Genomic DNA, 19387 nt, shown 5'->3' with positions numbered 1-19387 from the left:
TATTATTTTGAGACACATCCCATCAATACCTAATTTATTGAGAGTTTTTAGCATGAAGGGCTCTTGAATTTTGTCGAAGGTCTTTTCTGCATCTATTGAGATAATCATGTGGTTTTTGCCTTTGTTCTGTTTATATGCTGGCTTATGTTTATTGATTTGCATATGTTGAACCAGCCTTGCATCCCAGGGATGAAGCCCACTTGATCATGCTGGATAAGCTTTTTGATGTGCTGCTGGATTCAGTTTGCCAGTATTTTACCAAGGATTTTTGTATCCATATTCATGAGGGACATTGGTCTAAAATTCTCTTTTTTTGTTGTGTCTCTGCCAGGCTTTGGTATCAGGGATGATGCTGGCCTCACAAAATGAGTTAAGGAGGATTCTCTCTTATTCTATTGATTGGAATAGTCTCAGAGGGAATGGTACCAGCTCCTCCTTGTACCTCTGGTAGAATTCAACTGTGAATCCATATGGTCCTGGACTTTTTTTGGTTGGTAGGCCGTTAATTATTGCCTCAATTTCTGAGCCTGTTATTGGTCTATTCAGGGATTCAACTTCTTCCTGGTTTAGTGTTGGGAGGGTGTATATGTCCAGGAATTTATCCATTGCTTCTAGATTTTCTAGTTCATTTGCGTAGAGATGTTTATAGTATTCTCTGATTGTAGTTTGTATTTCTGTGAGATCAGTGGTGATATCTCCTTTATCACTTTTTATTGCGTCTATTTGATTCTTCTCTCTTTTCTTCTTTATTAGTCTTGCTAGAGGTCTGTCAATTTTGTTGATCTTTTCAAAAAAACAGCTCCTGGATTCACTGATTTTTTGGAGGGTTTTTGTGTCTCTATCTCCTTCAGTTCTGCTCTGATCTTAGTTATTTCTTGCTTTCTGCTAGCTTTTGAATGTGTTTGCTCTTGCTTCTCTAGTTCTTTTTTTTTTTTTTTTTTTTTTTTGAAACGGAGTCTTGCTCTGTCACCCAGGCTGCAGCGCAGTGGCTGGATCTCAGCTCACTGCAAGCTCGCCTCCTGGATTTATGCCATTCTCCTACCTCAGCCTCCTGAGTAGCTGGGACTACAGGCACCCGCCACCTCGCCCGGCTAGTTTTTTTTGTTTTTTTTTTTTTGTATTTTTTAGTAGAGATGGGGTTTCACTGTGTTCGCCAGGATAGTCTCGCTCTCCTGACCTCGTGATCTGCCTGTCTCAGCCTCCCAAAGTGCTGGGATTACAGGCTTGAGTCGCCCAGCCGCCCAGCCGCTTCTCTAGTTCTTTTAATTGTGATGTTAGGGTGTCAGTTTTAGATCTTTCCTGCTTTCTCTTGTGGGCATTTACTGCTATAAATTTCCCTCTACACACTGCTTTAAATGTGTCCCAGAGATTCTGGTATGTTGTGTCTTTGTTCTCATTGGTTTCAAAGAACATCTTTATTTCTGCCTTCATTTCGTTATTTACCCAGTAGCCATTCAGGAGCAGGTTATTCAGTTTCCATGTAGTTGAGTGGTTTTGAGTGAGTTTCTTAATCCTGAGTTCTAGTTTGATTGCACTGTGGTGCAAGAGACAGTTTGTTATAATTTCTCTTCTTTTACATTAGCTGAGGAGTGCTTTCCTTCCAACTATGTGGTCACTTTTGGAATAAGTGTGATGTGGTGCTGAGAAGAATGTATATTTTGTTGATTTGGGGTGGAGAGTTCTGTAGATGTCTATTAGGTCTGCTTGGTGCAGAGCTGAGTTCAATTCCTGGATATGATTTTTAACTTTCTGTCTCGTTGGTATGTCTAACGTTGACAGTGGGATGTTAAAGTCTCCCATTATTATTGTGTGGGAGTCTAAGTCTCTTTGTAGGTCTCTAAGGACTTGCTTTATGAATCTGGATGCTCCCGTATTGGGTACATATATATTTAGGATAGTTAACTCTTCTTGTTGAATTGATCCCTTTACCATTATGTAATGACCTTATTTATCTCTTTTGATCTTTGTTGGTTTAAAGTCTATTTTATCAGAGACTAGGATTGCAACCCCTGCCTTTTTTTGTTTTCCGTTTGCTTGGTAGATCTTCCTCCATCCCTTTATTTTGAGCCTATGTGTGTCTCTGCATGTGAGATGGATCTCTTGAATACAGCACACTGATGGGTCTTGACACTTTATCCAATTTGCCAGTCTGTGTCTTTTAATTGGAGCATTTAGCCCATTTACATTTAAGGTTAATATTGTTATGTGTGAATTTGATCCTGTCATTATGATGTTAGTTGGTTATTTTGCTCATTAGTTGATGTAGTTTTTTCTTAGCATCGATGGTCTTTACAATTTGGCATGTTTTTGCAATGAATGGCTGGTACCTGTTGTTCCTTTCCATGTTTAGTGCTTCCTTCAGGGTCTCTTGTAGGGCAGGCCTGGTGGTGACAAAATCTCTTAGCATTTGCTTGTCTATGAAGGATTTTATTTCTCCTTCACTTATGAAGCTTAGTTTGGCTGGATATGAAATTCTGGGTTGAAAATTCTTTTCTTTAAGAATGTTGAATATTGGCCCCCACTCTCTTCTGGCTTGTAGAGTTTCTGCCAAGAGATCTGCTGTTAGTTTGATGGAATTCCCTTTGTGGGTAACCCGACCTTTCTCTCTGGCTGCCCTTAACATTTTTTCCTTCATTTCTACTTTGGTGGATCTAACAATTATATGTCTTGGAGTTGCTCTTCTCAAGGAGTATCTTCGTGGTGTTCTCTGTATTTCCTGAATTTGAATGTTGGCATGCCTTGGGGAAGGGGAAGTTCTCCTGGATAATATCCTGCAGAGTGCTTTCCAACTTGGTTCCTTTCTCCCCATCACTTTCAGGTACACCAGTCAGATGTAGATTTGGTCTTTTCACATAGTCCCATATTTCTTGGAGGCTTTGTTTGTTTCTTTTTACTCTTTTTTCTCTAAACTTCTCTTCTCGCTTCATTTCATTCATTTGATCTTCAGTCACTGATACCTTTTCTTCCAGTTGATTGAGTCAGTTACTGAAGCTTGTGGATTTGTCACGTAGTTCTTGTGCCATGGTTTTCAGCTCCATCAGGTCATTTAAAGACTTCTCTACACTGGTTATTCTAATTAGCCATTCGTCTAATCTTTTTTCAGGGTTTTAGCTTTTTTGCGATGGGTTCAAACTTCCTTCTTTAGCTCGGAAAAGTTTGATCGTCTGAAGCCTTCTTATCTCAACTTGTCAAAGTCATTCTCCATCCAGCTTTGTTCTGTTGCTGGTGAGGAGCTACATTCCTTTGGAGGGGGAGAGGTGCTCCAATTTTTAGAATTTTCAGCTTTTCTGCTCTGTTTTTTCCCCATCTTTGTGGTTTTATCTACCTTTGGTCTTTGATGATGTTGACGTATAGATGGGGTTTTGGTGTGGATGTCCTTTATGTTTGTTAGTTTTCCTTCTAACAGTCAGGACCCTCAGCTGCAGGTCTGTTAGAGTTTGCTGGAGGTCCATCCAGACCCTGTTTGCCTGGTATCAGCAGCAGAGACTGCAGAAGAGTGAATATTGCTGAACAGCAAATGTTGCTGCCTGATTGTTCTTCTGGAGACTTCATCTCAGAGGGGTACCCGGCCATGTGAGGTGTCAGTCTGCCCCTACTGGGGGATGCCTCCCAGTTAGGCTACTCGGGGGTCAGGGACCCACTTGAGGAGGCAGTCTGTCCATTCTCAGATCTCAAACTCTGTGCTGGGAGAACCACTACTCTCTTCAAAGGTGTCAGACAGGGACATTTAAGTCTGCAGAGGTTTCTGCTGCCTTTTGTTCAGCTATACCCTGCCCCCAAAGGTGGAGTCTACAGAGGCAGGCAGGCCTCCTTGAGCTGAGGTGGGCTCCACCCAGTTCAAGCTTCCAGGCTGCTTTGTTTACCTACTCAAGCCTCAGCAATGGCAGGCGCCCCTCCCCCAGCCTCACTGCCACCTTGCAGTTCGATCTCAGACTGCTATGCCAGCAATGAGCGAGGCTCCATGGGCATGGGACCCTCCGAACCAGGCACAGGATATAATCTCCTGGTGTGCCATTGGCTAAGACCATTGGAAAAGTGCAGTATTAGGATGAGAGTGACCCGATTTTCCAGGTGCTCTCTGTCACAGCTTCCCTTGGCTAGGAAAGGGAATTCCCTGACCCCTTGTGCTTCCTGGGTGAGGCGATGCCTCGCCCTGCTTCAGCTCACACTCGGTGGGCTGCACCCACTGTCCTGCAAGCCCCAGTGAGATGAACCCAGTACCTTGGTTGGAAATGCAGAAATCTCCCGTCTTCTGCATCGCTCACACTGGGAGCTGTAGACTGGAGCTGTTCCTATTCTGGGTCTCCAGACTCTTAGAGTGTTTCTGTTCTTCTGTTAGATATGGTTATGTCTATTTAACAGAATGCTAAGATTAGGCTACACCTGCCTCAGTTGCACCTGAGCCACTGGTAGAATACAGAGGAGGAACACATTGAACATGAGCTGAACGCTGTATGCTGTCTTTTCTCTAATTCCATAGCTTCTTATTAAGCACCAAGTTTGTCTCCATCTCTAGGAAGCACCTTGCCTGTATTCCCTAGAAGGCAAAGATAAAACAGAATGGCAGAGTGACTGTGAGCTTGGACCTCAAACCAGACAGCCTGAGCCCAAATTCTGGGTCCATGTCTTACCAGCTGTGGGACCTTGAGAAAATCACTTTAGCTTCTATGCCTCTGTTCCCTCGGCTGTAAAGTGGAGACAATGATTACTTGTACATAGATTAAAATCACATAGAATAGTAGATAAGCACATAAGCACCAGGTAAATATTAGCTCTCATTAATATTGGCTACAGGAACATGTAAATTACACAGTGTTTAGAGCAAGTGTGAAAACTCCAAGAGTCTGAGGGCTCTTTAGGGAGAGGAGCCTTCAGCCATGCAGAAAACCAGAACTAAGAATGCACCATAATTAGCTCCACAATGAATTTCCTCAAAGGAATACACTTTGGGGTGCTACAAAGGTGAAATTATATCTGACCTGCCCTCCAAAAAAGAAAAATATGTTGGGTTTGGCAGAGGGACAGCCAAGATAAGAGCCCCAACTTTCAGTGCTTTAAGATTCCAGGTGTAAATCAGTAGGCAGCAAGCTCTTCTAGTCATCAGATCCTGTTTTCACTTCCTTCCACCACTGAGCCCTCCCCTGCCTTTCCAAGAAAAAAGTGGTATAATCAGGGCTCATAGTGAATAGGCTCAAGGGATGCACTGTGAAAATTTTTCAACACCTGAGCAAGCATTACCTTCCTACTATTACTGTTCAACCTGAATTAATATGGCATATATCTATAATTATGAAATATTTGTATATCTCTATACATTTTGTTTATACATATAAACATATATTAGCACACATGCACACATGTATACTATGTTGAGTGCTTCTTAACATCTTGCTTATGTGTCCAAAATGCATCTCTTGCCCTTCCAAATGGTGCCTTAAAGTAAAATTATAGTTAATTCTGCAAAGAACTTGACAAAGTCTAGAATTACTGATAATCTGATTTATCAGTATTTTATATGAATTACTGATAAAGCTATGGAAAGGAGATATTGAGATAATGTATGTTATGTTCAAAATAAAGTAATATAAATCAACCTATAAAACTTTATTTTCCACATTCCTGGAAGGGAGGTGGGAGTACTTTAGAAACTGTTATCTAGGGGACAAAGGAATTCAGAGTGAGACAGGGCAGCACAGTGGCCTAGAACTACAAGGTTTATAGAAAAGGGCATAGTTTTAAGCTCCAATTCCACTTGTTTGGCCCTTGGCACCCCATTTCTTTTCAATAACACTGCAGACCTGGGAAAAATATCTTGGCTTAAGTTGCATGTGTAAATGAATTTGTAGGTCTCAACCCGGCTCTTGTGGCTGAGTGTAGCACTGCATAATTTGACACGATTCAGCCTGATTGACAGTGGGAAGCAGACTGCAAGATCTCACAGGTCAGGACAGAAAAGGGGCCTGGCAGAAGGACCCAAGGCATGTTGGGTAGCAGCCTGCACTCCCCCAAGCCCTCCCCACACATGAAACAGAGCAAGAGTTCATAAGTTCATCTGAAAGGCCTTGGGTTGTCCACAGGGCAACCAAGGAAAAAGCACACTCCAGCTGGCCAAAATGAGGTCTTTAATGCCTGACCAAACTCCAGCAGTGGAAGAATCCCCCAGAGAGGAAAAACCCACAGTGAGATGGACCTTCACTGATGGCTGTTCATAGGCAGGAAGGAAACCATGAGAATTCTGACAGCCCCAAAGATCCTATTTCACGAGTACCTTTCATCACCAGCCTATCTTCATTCTGATTGGAGCCATCTGTGCAGTCCCATCCATACTTTCTCCAACCCTGTCATTCATCTCCAAAAGCCTAATGATTTTTAGGGTAGATTGAATTTATTGGCAGACATCCTTGACTCTGAGCTTTCCAAAGTCATTATCATTTGACAGATACTGCATGCTCAATTAGCAGATGTCACTGGGTACCTGTCCTCCGAATTTGGTCATGCATTGCATTTCTCCACCACAACCATGTGCTCCAGAAGGTAACCTTATCTCTGGCTCAAGAATCAATATTGACTAGTCTAAGGCACTCTTGTTACTACCATTCTCCTGGCAAGGTATTTATTTTGGGACCAAGTCCTGACAAAAAGGACATGAGAGAAAGTATTCTTGGATAACTAGAAAGAATTTTCCAGACAAAAGGAAAACTGCCTCTTGTTCTTCTGTTGGATATTGCCGTGTCTGTGTAACTGGATGTTAAAATAAGACTATCCCTGCCTCATCTGTGACTGAGATACCAGGAGGATACAGAGCAGATATGCAGCAAAGGTGAGCTGAAAATCCTTTATGTGGTATTTCCAAAGGACCCTAGAGAAAAACCAGCTCCACAGCTCTAGGGGTAAGATGCAAAGGGAAAGGAGTATTTTGGAGATAGTATTTCGTTAGAGAGAATTGGTACCATGCTGCAGTCTCCTCTTCCTCCAGAGGAAACAGGGAGGGAGGAGTATTGACTGCTACATCTTAAGCCTGGAGAGGCTGGGCTTCCTGCACTGTCCTTGAATTTGGAAGAAGTTGTAGAGTTAGGTTTGTCTCTTGCCTCTGGAGCAGTGGTCCCCAGCCTTTTTAGCACCAGGGAACTGTTTCATGGAAGACAATTTCTATCATGAACCGGGATGGTTTGAGGGCCTGGTTTTGAGATGAAACTGTTCTACCTCAGACCATCAGACATTAGATTCTCACAGAGAGCACACAACCTAGATCCCTTGCATGAACAGTTCACAATAGGGTTCACACTCCTATGAGAATCCAGTGCCACCACTGATCTGACAGGAGGTGGAACTCAGGCGGTAATTCTCACTGGCCCTTTACTCACCTCCTGCTGTGTGGCCCAGTTCCCAACAGGCCAGGGACAGTCTGTGGCCCAGGGGTTGGCGATCCCAGCTCTAGAGGATCTGAGAAGGACTAACAGGTTCAGCAGAGCCAGGACAGAGCTGATACTTTGAGACTGGCCTGTACTCCCAGAGTTTGCCAGAATGAATGACACATGAATCTCAAATACTAGCCATGCACCATGCAGAAGAGAGAGAGCACCGGGTCATCACACAGCACCTTGAGGGTCAGAGGGACTCCAACAGAAACACCCTAAAAGTGAACCTTAGACTCCTGGGGCGAAGGAAGGAGTTGTGACTGACCATCCAAAAAAAGAGATACATCTACCCACATTAAGAAAACAGCAATCCCATTACTGGGTATATACCCAAAGGATTATAAATCATTCTACTATAAAGACACATGCATATGTATGCTTATTATAGCACTGCTCACAATAGCAAAGTCTTGGAACCAACCCAAGTGCCCATCAATGATAGACTGGATAAAGAAAATGTGGCACATATACACCATGGAATACTATGCAGCCATTAAAAAGGGTGAGTTCATGTCTTTGCAGGGACATGGATGAAGCTGTAAACCATCATTCTCAGCAAAGTAACACAAGAAGAGAAAACCAAACACCACATGTTCTCACTTATAAGTGGGAGTTGAATGATGAGAACACATGGTCACAGGGAGGGGAGCATCACACACTGGGGCCTATCGGGGGGTGGGGAGCTGGGGGAGGGATAGCATTAAGAGAAATACCTAATGTAAATGATGACTTTATGGATGCAGCAGACCAACATGGCAGGTGTATACCTATATAACCTGCATGTTGTACACATGTACCCCAGAAATTAAAGTATAATTAAAAAAAAAAAAAAAACTGCAGGTGAGTGGTCCCATGGATGAAAGTGTCCTGTGAGCCCACAAAAGTGCCCTGGGTTAGTTAGTTTTAAATGACACTAAGAAATAAATAAAAGTAATAGATACATGTGCAAACAGATAAATAGATGTCAGAGCTTTCCTATCCCCCAGCACTCCTGTGTGAGCCACTCCCTGGCTAGCAAGCAGGGAGGGTGGTCAACACTCCCTTCTCCCAGAAGTGAACCATAAGAGGGCCCACGGGAGCGGCACACTAAGGAAGCAGGAAAACGAGGCTTGCAACATTTTTGGAGAATTTTGGAACAGTAGTAATACTAACTAAAATCAGTCTCTGTCTGTTTCTCATGATCACTGTGCATTGACAATTCTAAACAATGCCAGTGATGAAATACCCTCCCCACAGGGCCGACCATGGACCACTGCCACCACATCCCACCTCCCTCTTGACTTTTCTCACTGTGAGCTTCCAGCCTGGAGCTAACATAAGGTGGGGGACAGCAGGAGGAGAAAATCTTATGTTAAATCAAGTTCAGAGTTTTGGATAATATCCTCTACTCAACATTCATATTATCGAATCAAGATTGTGTTTGCAGCTTAACGCGATTGTAGGCTTGTGTATTAACTAAGAGCAAGTAGAAATTTATGAACCTTTTGGAGGCTTCATCTAGAGAATGGCAGAAATTACCTGCATTGAATAAGGTTCTAAGGGGCAAAGGGTTGGAAAGACAAAGCAGTTGCATTTTGATTGCTCATGAATTGTGCTTGGTCAGCATAGCACTTGGTAAAAGCACACATGGCCTTACTGAAACTACAAGAACAATCAGCCTGGCCGGGCGCGGTGGCTCACGCCTATAATCCCAGCACTTTGGGAGGCTGAGGCGGGCAGATCACCCAAGGTCAGGAGTTCGAGATCAACCTGGCCAACATGGTGAAACCCCGTCTCTGCTAAAAATGTAAAAATAAGCCAGGTGTGGTGGCTCATGCCTGCAACCCCAGCTACTTGAGAGGCAGAAGAATCACTTGAACACAGGAGCTGGAGGTTGCAGTGAGCTGAGATTGCGCCATGGCCCTCCAGGCTGGGTGACAGAGTGAGACTTCACCTCAAAAAAAAAAAAAAAAAAAAAAAATCTATCAGCCTAAGGACAAGCCAACATGCTGGCAATGTCCAAGGAGAAAGAAGGAAGCACTTGAGTCTTTGACAATGTTGTTGAGCTACTGAATATGTCAATCCCAAAGCTTCCATATCATCAGACTCTTACGTGAGACAATAAAGGTTCCCCAGTGTTTAAGCCATTTGAAGTTGATTTTTTCTATTACTTGAAGTAAAATGTATTGAGCTAGACCTGGGGCAAAGTAAGTTGTTTGCCATCAAGAATGTTATAATTTAAGTCAGGTCTGGACTAACAGAAGTTTTTCTGGGGTGAATTTTACACTCAATTCAAGTTCTGATACCAGCCAGTCATTTATTGTACAGACAGGGAAAAGACATTTGAAGCTGTTAACCTACTGAATGGAAGCTAGGTCACTGGAGAAGGACAGGAAAGCTTCCTTCCCATGTATAAGCACATAGTAGCTGTTTTACTTGGCTGTCTCCAGGTAGGAAATAAGAATCAAAAATTCCAACTCAGTACGAACTTCAGGGCCACATTAAGTAAGTCGGCGATCAAAGCCAATGCAGGAGTCATCGTGTCCTTTGCCACATAATTGCTTTTCACTTTCTTCTTCTCATCCCTTTCCCAACACCTCAGGCCAATCCTGGATACTCCCAAGTGAGTTGCCAATCATTCAACAAACACCTATGAAGAATCTAGTGAACTCCCAGCATTGTGCTAACCACTGGATCACAGATCTAGATACAATGGTTTGCCAGAAGTTTTTGCAGAGAAGGAAATTGAGTTTCCAAATGACTAAGTGAGATTCAAAACAAGTTCAGTCCAACTTGAAAGTTCATGATCTTTCCACTTGGCTACTCAACTTCTCAGAAGCACAGAAACATAAAACTTGCTCCCTGCTTCAGTGAGCTCCTAGTCAAAAACATATAATGTGAGACAAAAATAGAGAAAAGGAAGAGGAATTTGTAAGTGACAAATAATGCCTAGATATGCTAGAAGATAAAGAAAATGGATATCCACAAAGGAAGGGAAGTATGGTGATAATAGAATTACTTCTGTTTTGTCCCTGAGCAAATGCTTCTGGATTTTAGCTTCTATGGCCTAATTCATTACCAGAGCATAATTTTAGCAACATAGCAATATATATGTCTTTGATCCCCTTACAGGGCTATCTTTAAGGGCCATTTTGTAAGAAGCCCTGCAAATACAGCTCCATTGAGTTTCCAATTTTTTTTCCTTCCAGTGATATTTTCATTCTGATAGGAATAAGTTCTCAGGGAAGAATTTGTTGGCAGTGGGTAAGATAAGCAGTCTTAAGCAGGGGCTTTTCCTGGTGTCTCCCAATATGAATATAGGCTTTGACCAATTATTCCCAAACCTCTTTGTTAGAGAAAGCAGATGTGTTAAAGAACACAGTGAACCATTTCGCTGTTTTTCTGGACAGAGTGGATGAGTCAAATGAAAATGGTGTCACTGTTCACATATATTTTATACTCATATTTAGGCTGATTGTCAGAATTTATATTCCCCAGGATGTTTTTGTTTGTTTGTTTTTGTTTTTGTTTTAGTTTTTTTAGTTTCTGAGTGTATTTTCTACCAATGATCTTTTTGTATATATGTGTGTGTGTGTGTATGATCTTTTGTGTATATGTGTGTGTGGTAAGAATACTTAACATCATATCTACCCTTTTAGCAACTTTTAGTACTTGTTAACTATGGGCATTCTATACTATAGTAGATCTCTAGGACTTACTCTTCTTCCATAACACCCTGAATTCTTAACTGTCTTCTTTTCCTTGCCTGGGAGCATGTACCTAGAGAAAAACTGTCAGGGATGTAAACTTATTATTTCGTTGGCTGGTTTATCTATATAAATAAAAACTTGGTAGAAAAATAGGAGAAGCCATTTTTTTGTTACCTAGGCTACCCTGCAGTTATTTTTCCCCATGTTTTTATCATATATATGTTTAAAGGTTGTCTGCATTTAGAACAATCTTTATTCTACTTAAAAGACAAACATGTATTAACCTGTGCTAAATCTTCATAGAATCAAAGAATCTCAGAGTTTAGAAAGATGATAGAAAAATTTCCCAGACTCCAAACGAATACTTAGATGTCTTGTACAAATATCTCTAATCTTTGCTTGCAAACTTTCAGTTACTAAGGTAGCCTTTTTTTGTTGGGGGAAAGGAAAATTAATAATGAGAAGTAACAAAATGTTTCCTTTTTTATTTGCTTTTGTACTTCAGCAATTGGACCCCCATATATGGTTAGGATGTTTTGTCCCATCCAAATCTCATGTTGAAATGTGACCTCCAATGTTGGAGACAGGGACTAGTGCCCAGTGTTTGAGCCATGGAGACAGATTCCTCATGAATGGCTTAGTGCTGTCCTTGCAGTAAAGAGTGAGTTCTCACTTTGTGAGTTCACATGAGATCTGATTGTTTAAAAGAGCCTGGAACTGCTTCCCTCTCTCCCTTCTCCCTCTCTCACCATGTGACATGCCTGCTCCCCCTTTGCCATCAGCCATGAGTAAAAGCTTTCTGACGTTCTGACCAGAAGCAGGTGCCAGCACTGTGCTTTTTATACAACCTGCAAAACTATAATCCAAAATAAACCTCTTTTCTTTATAAATTGTCCAGCTTCAGGTATTCCTTTATAGCTACACAAAATAGACTACCACAGAAAGTTGGTATTGAGGCCGGGCGTGGTGGCTAATACTTGTAATCCCAGCACCTTGGGAGGCTGAGATGGGCGGATCACGAGGTCAAGAGATCGAGACCATCCTGGCCAACATGGTGAAACCCCATCTCTACTAAAACTACAAAAGTTAGCTGGGCATGGTGGTGTGTGCCTATAATCCCAGCTACTTGGGAGACTGAGGCAGGAGAATCTCTTGAAGCCAGGAAGCAGAGGTTGCAGTGAGCCAAGATCGTGACACTGCACTCCAGCCTGGTGACAGGGCAAGACTCCGTCTAAAAAAAAAAAAAAAAAAGTTGGTATTTAGGAGTGGGCCACTGCTATAAAGATACCTGAAAATGTACAAGTGGCTTTGGAATGGGTAACAGGTAGATATTGGAAGAGTTTGGAGGGCTTAGAAGAAGACAGGAAGGAGAAGGAAAGTTTGGAACTTGCTAAAGACTGGTTAAGTGGTTGTGACCAAAATGCTGGTAAAAATATGGACAGTAAAGACCAGGCTGATGAGGTCGTCAGTGGAGATGAGGAAGTTATTGGGAATCAGAGTAAAGGTCACCCTTCTTACGCCTGAGCAAAGAATGTGACTGCATTATATCCATGTCTTAGTGCTTTGTGGAAGGTTGAACTTAAGAGTGACAACTTAGGGCATGTGGAGGAATACCTTAGGATAAGTTGGGTATCTGGAGGAAATTTCCAGGCAGCAAAGTGTTCAGGCATAGCCACTTCTAACAGCTTATGATCAGATTAGGAGCAAAAAAAATGACTTAAAGTTGGAACTTACAATTAAAAGGGAAGCAGAGCATGAAAATTTGCAGCCTGGCATTGTGGTACAAAAGGAAAAAGGATTTTCAGGAGAAGAATTTAAGTTGGCTGGGGAGCAACTGCATGCTGGAGAGATCTGCATGATGCAAAGAGAGCCAAGTGCTAATAATCAAAACAATGAAGAAAGGGTCTTGAAGACTCTTGAGAGATCTGAATGGCCCCATCACAAACCTAGAGGCCTAGGAGGACAGAATGATTTTGAGGGCCAGGGCCAAAGCCCCACTGCTCTGCTCAGCCTCAGGATACTGCTTCTCATATCCCCCCTTCTCCAGCCTTTGCATCAGTTCAAAGGGCCCAGATACAGCTCAGACTGCCTCTCCAGAGGGTGCAAGCCATAAGCCTTCACAGCTTCCACATGGTGTTAAGTTTGCAAATGCACAGAATGCAAGAGTGAAAGAAGCTTGATCACTTCCACCTAGATTTCAGAGGGTATATAGAAAAGCCTGGGTGCCCAAGGAGAAGCCTGCTGCAGGGGTGAAGCCCCTATAGAGAAAATTTACTAGGGCAGTGCCAAGGAGAAATGTGGGGTTGGAGCTTCAACACAGAGTACCCATCAGAGCACTGCCTAATTGAGCTGTGGGAAAAGGGCTACTACCCCCCAAACCCAAAAATAGTAGAGACACTGACATCTTACACTCTGATCTTGGAAAAGCCACAGGGACTCAACTCCAAACTTTGAGAGCAGTCACACAAGCTGCACCCTGAAAAGTCACAGACGTGGAGCTGCCCAGGGTTTTGAGAGCCCACCCATCACAACAGTTTGCCCAGGATGTGGGACATGGGGTCAAAGGTTACATTGGAGTTTTAGGATTTAATGTCTGCCCTGCTGGATTTTACACTTGTATGGAGCCTGTTGCCCCCTTCTTTTGGCCAGCTTCTCCCTTTACCCAATGCCTGTACCACCATTGTATCTTAGAAGTAAATAACTTGTTTTTGATCTTACGGGTTCATAAGTGAAAGGAAATTGTCTTGAGTCTCAGATGAGACTTTGGACTTTTGAGTAATGCTGGAATAAATTAAGACTTTTGGCGATTATTGGGAAAGGATTATTGTATTTTGCAATGTGAGAAGAACATGAAATTTAGGGGTCCAGGGGAAGAATGATATGGTTTGGATATTTCGTCCTCTCCAAATCTCATGTTGAAATGTTAGAGGTGAGCCTAGTAAGAGGTGTTTGGGTCACGGGGGCAGATCCCTCATGAAGGGCTTGGTGCTGTGCTTGTGGTAATGAGTGAGTTCTCACTGTTTGAGTTCATTCACTATCTGATTGTTGAAGAGCCTCAAATCTTCTTCCTCTCTCTATTACTCCTCTCTCACCATGAGACAAGCCTGATCCTCCTTCACCTGTAGCCGTAAGTGAAAGCTTCCTGAGGTCCTAACCAGAAGCAGATGCCAGCACTATGCTTCTTCTACAGTCTGCAGAACTGTGAGCTGAATAAACTTCTATTCTGTATAAAGTACCAGCCTCAAATATTCCTTTACAGCAATGTGAAACAAACTACCAAAGATCCACTCTGCCCTCTTTTTAAAAATTTATTTATTGTGATTTTTTTTTAGTTCCACAGGTTTTTGGGAAACAGGTGGTATTTGGTTACATGCGTAAGTTCTTTAGTGGTGATTTGTGAGATTTTGGTGTACACATCACCCAAGATACTGCCCTTTTTTCTATGACAGGACTTCAGATACTTAAATATAAATCTCGTGACTTCTTCTAAGTCTTCTCTTTCCCGAAATAAACACATTCTATTAGAAGTATCATTTTCTCCCTCTGCCATGTTTCTGTCCTGGCCCAAAATAGGAATTTTCACCTTCCAGAGGTATTGAGAAGAAATGTTTTCCTTGCTCCTGGTCCCTTCTCATTATTCTTCTCAAAGGCTGAGGAGCACCTTATCTAACTAGGTATATTAATAAAGTCCTGAACATGTGAGGCTGAGCCCTTGATCAGCCATCATTTTGGCTAACCTTCTAGAGAGATGAATGTGTTCACTTGTATTCCTGGTTCCATATGGTGATACCTGGTCAGGGCCTGGTGCTGCCTTCTAAAGGCATGGTTAGAGAAACTTCTCTGTCATTGCTCTTGATGTTAAACAGATACAAGGCAGAATACAGATGGGCTTCAGAGAGGCTGGGTCAATGTCTTTCCTCTAGGTTCCATCCTTGCAAGTATAGCTCCCAAAATATAGATGCTGCAGGTCCAAGTCGTATCCATGAATCCAGTATTGCCAACAATAAAAATAATAGTTTTTACTCCTCTGTTTGTATTTCTCAATTGTGTCTAAGCTTGAATGAGGAATGAATGTAATTATTATTCACCGAGGAAAACACTCAACATATTGCAATATACCACATACGTCATGGTTTCTAGTCTTTTGAACACTCTCCAGTGTGTCAAAGTCCCATCCCAGTGAGGTTGCCAGAACTGAACAAAACAATGAAGTGTGGATTGACAATACAGAAAATTCCCTGTGTTCTGGATATTAAAGCTTTTCAACTAAATAACTGAGTCACAGATACTTTAAAAACAGAGTCTGGATAATTTATAAAGATGTATTTTACTTGACTAGGATCTCCCAAAGAAAATTGGGAAAGCAGCTCCCCTGAAAGCCCAGTGGGCTACCACTAACTTCCTCCCTGCCCTGACACTTTCAAATAGGCCTCTCACTTCTGAAAGCCAGGCATTAACAAGGCTTTTGGTCCCCCACTGTAGAAACCAGTACAAAGGAAAGGGGCAGACCATACAGTTCTGTCACTTCTATTTCTTGGGAGCTGGCTCCGGGGTTCTTTCTGATTCCACAATGTTGGAGGAAGGTGTTTCATTTAGTTTCCAAACCACAGGGAACTGGAACTTTGGGGAAGTTTTTGATCCTGTGGTTTATCAATCGTATCATTCTCTTTTCTGGACTCAGTGTGCCATGATGCAAGAGCTGCTGTCTATGTTCAGGAAGCTGGTCTTTTCTGTTACTCGTTTGACTAAAATATCAAGCAAGTTGTGGAATCCCTCAGTCTTGGAATGGATTCCTTTAATAAAACAAAACAAAACAAAAAGTATGTATGGGGTGAAGGGAAGGAATTTTTCTGTTTAGTGAAGGAAAACACAGTGATTTCTAAAATCCCTGAGGTCTAGATGGAGAGTGCTCACCGTAGAGGGGATTCTCATCTGATTTAGAGTCTCCTCCCTCTGTTTCCCTGGGAGCCCTCCATATTGATCCTTCCTGCTGCCACCACATCCAACTCCAGGGGTACATGTGCCCCATTTTCTAAGTTCTAGTTTAGTTTCCCTCAAAAGCAGAGCCTGGGGCAAGAACTTGAATGCAGTTAGTTTATTTGGAGGCAACCCCAGAAAACATATATGAGGGATTAGGAAGTGAGACACAGAAGGGAGAAAAGCCAATAAAGGATGTGTTAATGAGCAAGTTACTGCTGCAGTTACATTGGTCTCCATCCTACTGGATATCCTCTAGAAAACTGTGAAATATACCTCCAAATTCACTCACAAGTCAAAAGAGGCTGGGGCATTTTCCCAGTGACTCTCATCCCCGTGGGCTCAGAGCTAGCCTGGAGGAATTAAATTCCCTGACCATCCAGATTGTACCTCGTTGCATGGAGCAAGTTCCTTTGATGTCACTAGAATGCCCCATCAGTGAAGAAGGGAGCAGCAGGTATCTGTACTGGGAAGCTGTGATGGAATGCCAGGCACCATCTTCTCTGGTAGCAGGTACACTCAGATAAGGCTAGCAGATGAGGTGGAGCATCCATGGTGACTGATGTAGAACCCCAGGAGCCTACATGAAGGCAAAAAAAAAAAATTCTGCTTTTCTTGCTTTCCATTAGTCCAGATGAAAGAGGCTACTATTTAAAAACCTACTCCTCCAAAATGTTAAGAGGGAATAAGAAATAAAGGAAATAAGAACATACAAAGAAACATAGTAGACCAGGTCCTGAAATACAAGTTGCTGATCCCCAGTAACTGCACACTGTCTTCAAGGGGAGTACCAAACTGCCTCCTTCCCTCTAAGCACCTATCTATCTCCCCATGGTGAACGCATTCTAGCTTTTACCACACAAGATGACAGATACTTGCCATTTTTATTGTCAAGGTCAAATGGACCACTCAGCCTCCTTCTTTGGCTCATTTTCTTGTCTGAGAATAACTTGTGCATATTTTTCTTTTTTTTTTTTTTTGGAAAACAATAAGATATAATTTTATTTTATTCTCTACCCTGATTTTTTTTATTATACTTTATGTTCTAGGGTACATGTGCACAACGTGCAGGTTTGTTACATATGTATACATGTGCCATGTTGGTGTGCTGCACCCATTAACTCATCATTTACATTAGGTATATCTCTTAATGCTATCCCTCCCCAATTCCCCCCTCCCCACAACAGGCCCTGATGTGTGATGTTCCACTTCCTGTGTCTGAGTGTTCTCATTGTTCAATTCCCAACTATGAGTGAGAATATGAGGTGTTTGGTTTTCTGTTCTTGCGATAGTTTGCTCGGAATGATGGTTTCCAGCTTCATCCATGTCCCTACAAAGGACATGAACTCATCCTTTTTTAGGGCTGCATAGTATTCCATGGTGTATATGTGCCACATTTTCTTAATCCAGTCTGTCATTGATGGACATTTCGGTTGATTCCAAGTCTCTGCTATTGTGAGTAATGCCTCAATAAACATACGTGTGCATGTGTCTTTATAGCAGCATGATTTCTAATCCTTTAGATCCTTGAGGAATCGCCACACTGTCTTCCACAATGGTGGAACTAGTTTACAGTCCCACCAACAGTGTAAAAGCATTCCTATTTCTCCACATCCTCTCCAGCGCCTGTTGTTTCCTGACTTTTTAATGATTGCCATTCTAACTGGTGTGAGATGGTATCTCATTGTGGTTTTGATTCGCATTTCTCTGATGGCTAGTGATGATGAGCATTTTTTCATGTGTCTGTTGGCTGCATAGATGTCTTCTTTTGAGAAGTGTCCCTATCCTTTACCCACTTTTTGATGGGGTTGTTTTTTTCTTGTAAATTTGTTTGAGTTCTTTATAGGTTCTGGATATTAGCCCTCTGTCAGATTAGTAGATTGCAAACTTTTCTCCCATTCTGTGGGTTGCCTGTTCACTCTGATGGTAGTTTCTTTTGCTGTGAAGAACCTCTTTAGTTTAATTAGATACCATTTGTCAATTTTGGCTTTCGTTGCCATAGCTTTTGGTGTTTTAGACATAAAGTCCTTAACTTGTGCATATTTTTCAAATAGCAGCTTGTAATATTTGGTCACCAAAACCATGGTCTCTAGAGTTAGATATCTCAGTTGGAATTTTGGCTTTGTACGTGTTGTGCAAATTTGGGCAAGTTACTTAATTGCTTTGTGCCTCAGTTTCTTCACTTGTAAAACAGAGATCATGAAAGAATCCAATCATTAAAATTGTAAGAGTTTAATGAGTTAATGTAGAAATAATGCCTGGTATATAAACACACTATATAAATATTGAATGTTCTTCTTTTTATTATTATTAGGCTGTAGTTTACACGTAGGTAATCTCTCCCCTTTCAGCTTAACATAAAGAAGTGGACTTCCATTTCAGAGCCACTCTATAATGCCATAACTACTCAATAGCCACAACCTGCAATAAGAATCAGGGCATACACAGTAATAAGAAGGTCTTTCTAATGGTGAGAACATTACTAAGCTGGAGTGAGTTGCTAGGGTTTTATTTCTTTCTTTAATGTATGTGAATTTAGCCAAGTCTAGCAGAATCTTTTCTAGCCTTTCCTAACACCCTTAAATTGGAAGATAGATTTGCCAATCCTGGACTGGAACTGCTTGCCACAGGCAGAAATTGCCATCTTTAAACATGTTTGTCTCCTCTGTGGCTTCAGGTAGGCCAAACTAGAACTTTTCCTTGATGCTTCCCAAAGAAAGTACTATGATTAAGATGGCTGACTACTCAGCCCAGCACTCTCCTCCTCCACGAGAAAGGAACAAAGCAGCAAATAGAGAACTATATGTTGAATAGAGTGTCTAAGGAATTCTTGCTGGAATTTAGCAAGAAAGTGACAAAAATCCTCTGAGGCACAGAAACTTGGGATGGCGGCATAGAGGGGGAAGCAAAGCACATAGCTGGGATTGACTTAGAACCAGGAGGAATTCACCATTGTTAGGAAAAGGTAAACAGGAGAGTCTCGACAGTCCACATTGCCACCACAGATGCCCACAATACTAGCTACAAGAGAACCCCACAGCCCTTACAGGTCCTAAGCCCAGTAGAGGGAACTGCCTGGAATCCCTGTGACTGCACTCTTCCAGAAAAGAAAATTTATACTGCGTGCCTCCCACTCCCTGGGATCCAGGCTGCTGCACCATGGTACAATTTTGAGAGAGAGGTCACCAGCAGAGTACATCCTGACCTGGAACTTAATAACCCCTGTATCTTTACATCCCTAGGGTGTCACTGACACCTCACCCAGAGGGCTGCAGCAACATAACACCAGCTGAACACAGCAAT

Source organism: Theropithecus gelada, chromosome 15 (genome assembly GCF_003255815.1).
Source record: "Theropithecus gelada isolate Dixy chromosome 15, Tgel_1.0, whole genome shotgun sequence".
Classification (NCBI taxonomy): Eukaryota; Metazoa; Chordata; class Mammalia; order Primates; family Cercopithecidae; genus Theropithecus; species Theropithecus gelada.
This window is presented reverse-complemented; position numbering follows the sequence as displayed.